Genomic DNA, 9,570 nt, shown 5'->3' with positions numbered 1-9,570 from the left:
ATACACAAATAAATTAAAAAACATATTGAAAACTTGCTAAAAAGAAGTAATTTGTATTATAATCGTAGTGAGAACGGTGGTGGGGGAGTGCCATAAACATCTGAGAGTTGACCTGAGTAACTTAAACAAATACAAGTATATTACAAACCATACGACATAAATGATTGATTTATAAAAGTTATCTCCGCCTTTAGAAGATATATCGTAATTCTTTCCAGTTTTGGCACACAGCCAGTAATTGTAAGGGAAGAAGTTAAGTCAAGTACATCGGCTCCTGTGCTCAACTGGTACATATTTTATCGACATCTCGAAAAGATGAAAGGTAAAGTCCATACGTGGAAGAGTTTACGGCCATATCATGTTGAAAGCACCGGTTCTCTTCCGATCATCGAAGTTAAGCAACGTCGAGCCTAGTTAGTACTTAGATGGGTGACCGCTTGGGAAACCTAGGTGCAGTAAGCGTCCCATATTTCCCCTTGTGCGTAATAAAGAAATAGTCATACGTGGGGAAATTTGAACGCGAAATGTTGATTTGGAAGAAATACAGCAAAGCGTTTTGTCTGAGGTTCTAACGACTTTTGAAAGCATGATTTGTACTGGTGCTCCGTCGGTTACGACGACGATGGTTCCAGTTGATCCGATCAACGGAAATGTCTACTCGTGAAATTAACGTGCAAATGGCTGAGTAATCCACAGACACATGTACCCTTAACATAGTTCTCGGGGAGACTCAACGTGAATATGAATGTGCCAAGTCTGGCCCTTTGAATTATAAGTACAACTCATTTTTGCCAGCTGAGTAGACTGGAGAAAGGTGAAATAAAATGTGTTGCTCAAGGACACAACGCGCTGCCGGAATCGAACTCACGACCTTAAGACCGTGAGCCGATTACCCTAACCGCTAAGCCACGCACCTTTATATAGTATAATTACCAAATGATAATTTAGACTAGTTACATTTGAGAAAGGGAAATTATTTCAAAGTTGAAGAATTCCTCCAAAATTGACATGTCGTATAAGAAAAAAACAACCTTTTGTCTGAAGATAAGCGTTCACGTGTTTCTGAGTCAGAACCAACAACAACATGACACGTTTCCGACTCCGCATACGAAAGCCAAAGGACTTAGCCCAATACTAAAAAGAGGTGAACACATTATTCAAACGAAAATGACATAAAGACAAAAGCTCGAAGTGGACGGGGGCATGTATTTGCACAACATTGGAAATACAGGTATATCACATACCATATAACAGTGTACTAATGGCGGCTATTGAAACAGACACCCGTGTCCGCGACTGTCCTATTATCTTCGGAGGATAAGCTCGTTCTTCTCCTTAATGGCATATTAAATTTGGAGAATTTTAGATTCATGAGATAAATTAAGATATTATGATGTATGTATGATATTTGGTATACTTGTATTTGTCTATTCTATTAAAAGTGCCATTGGCCATTCTGAGATGTTTCTCTTCGCAAATTTCTGAATAACCTAAACTGTTTAATTTCCTGAAAAATGGAGTCAAGTGAAGAGAAAAGCGTGCAAGTAAATAAAAGATATTTTAAAGTTGTCAGTCACCGTTTCTGGATCAAATCCTACTGCAGCTATAACATATCAGTGAAGGCAGAAGCCCAATATTAGTTTGAAAGTTTGGTACAAGGCCAGCAATTTCGGTAGAAGCGGATAAGACGATTACATGGACGTCAGTGTGCTCAACTGGTATTTATTTTATCCACCTGGAAAAGATAAATTGCAAAGTCGGCCCCGGCACAGTTTGAACTCTGAACTTAAATACGAACGAGACGTTGATAAGCATCTTGCCCAGCGTTCTAACGGTTCTGCCAGCTCGCCACCGTATTCGAGCTCAATATTAAACATAGACAACAAAGCATTAAAACAAAAACATGAAAAAGAAACAAAAACAGACGCATTTCAACAAGTCATCCAGCGCTATGTAGAGGACTGGTTCGGCAGAATACTCAAGTCTCTACTACACTTAATTCATAGCTATATTAAGGACCACGGATCACATGACAATCGCGTTGAACCCTATGATATACAATGTAAATAAAACATTCAACACAACAATAATATGAATATTGTTTTTCGAGATAGACATTTTTTTGTGTGTTGCAAAATACCTGATCTGAAATCGCGTGTTGAAATGGATTTTGTTGTATTTCGGGATGGTCATGTATTTTTTTTTTGCCAAATAAACACACGCACTATATATTTATTCCTCACCCGTTTACTATTGTTCTTATTCTAATGTATGTCCATTGTCCAGAAATCTTTCGTCACACACCTATGACCTCTTCAGCGACACTTTCCCTCTATGTGTGTGCTCTTGCTCCGCTTAGTCTATTCTCTCAAAACAACGGAAAGTGTCAATGAAGAGCTCACATACATGTGATGAAAGATTTCTGGGCAATGTACAAGTTAGAATACGAACAGTAGGAAACGGGTGGAGAACGAATATATAGTGCGTGTGTTTATTTGGTTAAAAAATAGCAATGACCAACCCGAAATACAACAATATCTGTTTTAACAGACGGTTTCACATCAGTTATCTTGCAAGACAAATTTATAATATGAATGCTATATAAAAAAAATACAATGTGTACCAGTTAAATATTCGGGTTAGTAAATTATAAACAACGATTATGTGACAATGTATTATGTAGAGTTTTACACTTATAAGTTTAGTTAAAACAGGGTTATGGTCGGGAAGGGGGTGATTTTAGCACCGTCCTTCAGAAACACTGTGTTGCTGAGACAATGTATACTAATTTTAATTAGCCAATTTGACTAATTATGTAATTAAGTGGTAATTAGACGAGACAATCCTTCCGAGTCGCACTGTTGGCATGCTGATACTACACACACACACACACACACACACACACATATATATATATATATATATATATATATATATATATACCTGTAGATAATGTATATATACATATATATATATATATATCATATATGTGTATGTATGTGTATGTGTATGTATGTATATGTGTCTATCAATAGAGAGAGATGGAGAGATACAGGGAGAGATGGGAGAGAGATATACAAAATTACAAGCATACATGAAAAACAATTATATACACATACATATTCACACACCATCCCTACTGCTACTCTACTACTATAACTACTACTACTAGTAGTAGTAGTAGTAGTAGCAGTGTGACCTTCGAGGACATTCCGTTATGTACATACGGCTATAACTGAAGGTGTATATACACGTGCACCATACACTAGACATACACAATACCATACACACATACACGCAAACCCACCCACACGTGTACACACACACACACACTCACGTACAACAATTATATAATTTCATGGTAATTAGACAAGACATTCAATTATTAATTTACATATTAAGTAGTGCACAATGTAATCAACTACAGGACGATATATTAATTAGATGCTGAAAGGGTGACACAACTTTTCAGTTTGAGTAGAACTAATACGTCGAGATAATGTATATTTGTATAAAATAAATAATTATTAAATTAAAGGCAATTAGACAAGACTTGGAATTATATATTTACATATTAATTAGACAATGTAATCAACTTATGTCTGTATTATGTGGAGGCTCGTTGTGTAGTGATTGGGGTGTAGTGGTTGTTTTACGTTTCTGTAGTCCAGTAAGCTGTGAAAGAGTGAGTAATCTTACAAAGGAATAGCGCCCTGTCCAGGGGAAATGTTTTCTTGATCCCTTAGATGCATAGTGGAGGCGCGTGGATCAGTTATTAGGGGGTGGATTAATGATCGTAAGATTGTGGTTTCGATTCCTTAACCGGGTGATGTGTTGTGTTCTTGAGCAAAATACATCATTCCACCATGCTCTAGTCCACTCAGCTGTCAAAAATTGGTTAATCTACTACGGACTGTCGTTATGTCTAGCGGGGGACGGGTGTGACACATGTACATCACAAGCTCCAGAAAACTAGTCTTACGAGTGTGTGGTGCCAGGAAAACTCTTGATTATTTCTATGTCTGTATATTAATTATATACAAAAGGAGGACGGCGACGAGCTGGCAGAAACGTTAGCACGCCGGGCGGAGTGCGTAGCTGTATTTCGTCTGCCGCTACGTTCTGAGTTCAAATTTCGCCGAGGTCGACTTTGCCTTTCATCCTTTCGGGGTCGATAAATTAAGTACCAGTTACGCACTGGGTCGATGTAATCGACTTAATCCGTTTGTCCGTTCTTTTTTGTCCCCTCTGTGTTTAGCCCCTTGTGGGTAGTAAAGAAATATATATACAAAAGGAGGGACAATATTATCACAACTTGTAGTTCTACTCAAACTGGAAAACTCTATGCGGATGTGACTAATGTTCAGTTCAATTTCTGTTTATAGGTACTTAACCGTAGTACCAATGTCAATATGTATATTTGTGTGTGAGTATACCTTGATGTATTCTGGGTTGAGATAATGTGTGCCAGTGTAGAAGCCCGGATATTAATATAACATGCTGTATATTATGGTGACAAGATGCATGATAGTGTTACATAGTATTTCGACAGTGTCACGACAATGTAATTTAGCAGGACATAATGGGTGTATACATATATACATACACATACACACAGAATCAGAACGTAACGGCTGACGAAATACGGCTACGCATTTCGCCCGGCGTGCTAACGTTTCTGCCAGCTCGCCGCCTCACAACAATGGTATTGTATTACATTATTCATCTAAATTTTATTTTGGTCCCGGACGGATGAACAATAAAGTTGATGCTCGTGTGATTTGAAATCAGAAAGTAAAGAGATGGAATTAAATATAGCATGGCAATTTCTCAGATGCTCTACTGATTTTATCAGTTCATGACACTTAAAATAACCATGTTCCATTTATGCTATGTTCCCAGATTTATTGCTAATTTGAGTATTACTTTACACTTACACAGAACTTTAGATCTCTTATACTAGTTTGGATTTTCTTTTATACATTTCCTTTTAAATCATTTTTTATCCAAGCGCATATATACACATACGTACGTACACATACATTTGAAACACACACACACACACACACACACACACACATATATATATATATATATATATATACCAATGAATGCTTGTGCATATTTCTATACAGGTATGTGTATGTGTGTCTAGATCTCTCTCTCTCTCTCTCTATATATATATATATATATATATACATGTATGTGTGTGTGTGTGTAAGAGTGTGTGTATGTGTGAGTGTGTGCGTTACCCGGAGGTCTTACATCATTTCGTGGTAGCTCATCTACCGAGATCAGTTTTGCTGATCTTCGTAATCAGACTTTACGTCACCTTCACGCATTCACATGGAAATGATATATGTACGCATCTGTATGTATACAAATTACATGAAAATACACACACACACCAAACGACAAAAAAGCAGCAAAAAATGATATTATAATTATCCAAAGTCAAGATGGCAGTTCTGGAAATAATATTTAAAAAGGAAAAAACAAAAACAGTTCTCAAAGCACGTTGTTTTATTTAGAGTTTGGTTTGTTATTCAAAAAGCAAAAAGCAAAAAAAAGCATTAAATTGAAGATTGATATTTTTGAACTGACAATTGAAAAGAAAAACGTACAGATACATAAATAACATTTTTGATAACCATCAAGCAGTCTACTCGCTATATCTTCCTTGGTTTGCTCATAACACTGGAAAGAAAAGCTAAAACGCGACTGTAAACTGATGAAAATCTCGCCGTTTTTTAAAGTATTTTAAGCCAATTTCATCTAAAGAATACCTTTCTGGTTATATGGCTTCTATTTTAAATTTTATCCGAAACTTTCTGCTGACTCAGTTATTAATGTATTGGTTTTGGTAAATAAAATGTTGCCTGTCTGCCTCTCTGTCTGTTATTTAACAAGCTATGTTAATTAAAGAATCTTTTTACTTGATATCGTTTTAATCAACGTTTTATAAATTTGAGTGGATGGCGGAATCGGTAGTTCATATTCCTTGTGATACCTTTATTTGCTGTTGATGAACGTTTGGACACAGGAGGAAAGTTTCATTAATGGGACTCAAGCACAGCAACACCAATGGGAAAAGTGTGTGGATCCCATGTGATTTGGGGGACTATGTTGAAAAATAAACCTTATTTGGTCACATTCCATGAGAGTATCCTGGGCTGTGTGAACCTTTCAACCGACCCTGCATGTTCTTAGTTCAAATTTTGCCTTATTTCGCGACGATCATAACGTAGTGTCTCCAGTTTTACGAATGAATAATTACAAGCAATTAATTAAAGTTTTAGCTTCATTCATATCGATTTAATTAATGTATTACATAAAAGACGGTAGAAAGATCAGTAAATCATTTGATTAAATAATTTGCATTGCTAATACGTACATTCACTTCCTTAGTTTAAATCTTCCTTAACATAAAATGGTGGATCTAATTCCTGCACCGGTTTGTACGTAGCAATTTCTCTATTTTCACTCTACATTGCCCAGTTGGTGATAACATTCCTCTCCATGAAGCTGTCACAACCTCGATGTTCTACAACTAGCTCAACTGTGGGGACGCCATGAAAATATCCATATCTATTTGCGAATAAATAGGCACCTAAGACAATTAGCGACAACATGGTATATGCAATCAACTCATATTCGCTCGAGATTGATTGATTGATGCGGTTGGTTGATCAGTTAAATAAGTGTTTCAAATTTTGGCACGAGGCCAACATTTTTTGAGATGTAATTCGATTATATATATACACATATATATACAATGTGTGTGTGTTTTATCGATTCCAAGAGAATGAAATGCAATGCCAAATCTGGCGGAATTTTGGTCAGTATAAATATCTATTTACTGCGTTATTTTTATGTAAAACTCTGTTGATGTTTCTAACTCTAGAATACTTGAAAGAAGATAAAAGTTGGCAGATTTCGTCCGTTATGTCGAATAAAATAGATTGCATAACTTAGTTTCTTTCTTGAAACAGATTCAAATATTTTTAGTCATCTGTAAATTTAGTCAGTGAATATTGAGAGTTTATATGGTACCAGTAATTTTCTGTTTTCGAATCGTAATCGGCTGGCAGCAACACATATTTCCACTTACACTTTTTAATCTGTAATAATGCTCCTTGATGTTGTGCGCTCGAAACTCACTGAAGTCTACTGCGTCTTCAGATTTTGGGGGTCGATAACATAAGTACCAGTCTTAGATTCATTAAACCATGGACTCTATATACACAGTAATTAGGACGAAAAATGGATGGTCACGGCTGGAACGTCTCCAATGATAGGTATGCTTGATTATGCGCTACTTGCGATTAATGAACACCTCATAAAACTAGGCTGCAATTTGTCTTGTATTTTCGTTGATATAGCGCATATAACACTTTCAGAAAAGGCATGAAGACACAACATCACATCTACCCAAAGTGTAATTTAACATACGTAAAGATAGTTACCATACTTGCTTGAAATAGCAGCCAAATTTTCCTAGATTTATATCTTATATTTTCCAATCAGAAACGGACATCTACGATAATGTAGTCGTACATCGCACATTAAAAGAGGATGGTCACGGTTGGAATGTCATTGTTCATAGCTCTGTACAGTGAAGGTTGGCTTAGAGTTAAGCATCAACAAGAACGCCAGTAGTTACTCTACAAGTAACAATATGTTACGCATCATTTATCTTACATTATTAAAGAAGAGATAATTTCGTATCGATCATAATCTTTGGATATTTCAAGTTTCTTTAATATCATTCGAGAATTCTTTGATGTCCTTGCGATGTTTGTATAATTTTAGCTTCAGCAACAAATCTAATGAAACATCTTTTATTAGAAGTTCGATATTGGATTCTTTCAAGTTCCATATATAATACACAACTTCAACTGAGAAAAACTTCGATGACTCCATGTAGAACGTTCAAGGTGAGTCAACGTGTTAAAACTTCATATTCACCATGATATATTAATTGAAAAACTATGGATACAGCAGCGAAAATTGCCTAAGTAAGCATCATTAATATAGAATAACAGAAACAATTTTTCAGTTTGGAATGGGTATCATTCTGTGAAGCTGATTAATATCTGAAATTCTCATGCTCCAGTAATGAAGCTAAGGTGACAGACAATATCGCAGAATCGTTATGACGTTGGAGAAAAGGCTTAACGGTATCTCTACATTTTAAGTTCAAATCTAGTCTGAGACAACTTCCAGTTTCATCGTTTCGTTATCGATAAAATAAAGTAACAGTCAAGTGCTCGGATTGGTGTTATCGACCAAGATATAATAAAAAAAATAAATTGAGTAACCTTTTCGATTCATGCTGATCGTTTTCCAGGTTGCATGGCATATATAATAATAACTTCGAAAAATACCTTAGGAATGAGAATCCAGGTTCTAAATTTCCCCAAGTCACCTGATGTAGGCTGGCGGGTATATCAGCCGAAACGTGTTAACAAGAAACAAGATGAGGACAATATCCGTCAAATGCAAATAATGTAAATAATTCCGCATCTCTTAAATATAGAACTGTATTACCATCCCTTAGTAGAGAAGGAAGACATATATTTCTCTGCTTAGTGGCTGTGGCAAAAGAGACTGTGTGGATCTGTCTGAAAGATTTGAACAGAGGCATATTCCTATCCGGTCAAGTCCTCATCAATTTCTTCAATATAGATCAGACTGGAGTTGAGTTAGGTCTTCTTCCTGGAGCTCAGTACCATCAGAAAATAGTTTTTACTTTGCAATGTTCTATGACACTGGAAAGGTCGTTTATGTAGATTACAAAGAGAGGAGAGGGACCAAGACAGTCCCCCAAGGGACACCACTGGTGTTTTTTCTGGGCTTCAGTGGACTCCATCGACCATAACATGTTGTGTTCTATTCGCCAGGAAATGCTCAATCCTGTGTAGAAGTTTTCCACGGATTCCAACATTTGCCAATTTTGAGAGTAAGATATTTCTATCATTTGACGAGGAAAGTGAGGATGTCTACTTTTTCTGTGTTTTAATTTAAATAAAATTGATAAGAAGTTATGTCCACTAACTGTTACATTTGCTCCTAATTCTCATATGTTATCTTTTCCAATTCTATCCTAAATCTTCCTATTTTCAATCGTAATCCCCATTAGCACCGCATTAAACAAATAATCACTCGTAGTATCGTAGCTGCCATACCAGTTGCTGTAAACCAACGAGAGATGCATAATTGGTGACTGAGAACCAATGAGATATTATTGTTCACAAAAATCCAATATAACATAGATTATCAATTTCATTGAGGATATAGTACACAATAGCATCATTATGTCTGATTTTAATCGTTAATGCTATAATATTATAGTAATGTTTCAATAAAGATAGTTACCATCGTAGACAAATTCTGTCAAGTAGCGAGATCATTTAGGCAATTAAATAAGCATATATCATTCAAAATAACGTATGGCTACCAATTGGTTCAGAAGAAAATGATCGAAAACTAACAGTACAACAATTAATATCTATTCATTTATATACGACTTAAGACAATGCAATAATCACATGCTGTTATCTTAGTGAT

The 9,570-nt window shown here is 35.9% G+C and overlaps 1 non-coding gene across 1 annotated transcript; it reads left to right on the top strand.

The window, feature by feature from the left end:
- The first annotated feature begins 343 nt into the window (after positions 1 to 343).
- Positions 344 to 462, top strand: LOC115223338. The gene has a single exon (XR_003882792.1). It is a non-coding gene; the product is annotated as a 5S ribosomal RNA (ribosomal RNA).
- Positions 463 to 9,570: the final 9,108 nt, after the last annotated feature.

This window comes from Octopus sinensis, linkage group LG22 (genome assembly GCF_006345805.1).
Source record: "Octopus sinensis linkage group LG22, ASM634580v1, whole genome shotgun sequence".
In the NCBI taxonomy this organism is placed as follows: domain Eukaryota; kingdom Metazoa; phylum Mollusca; class Cephalopoda; order Octopoda; family Octopodidae; genus Octopus; species Octopus sinensis.
Note: the sequence above shows the minus strand (reverse complement) of the source record. Positions and strands in the feature narration are given on the sequence as shown.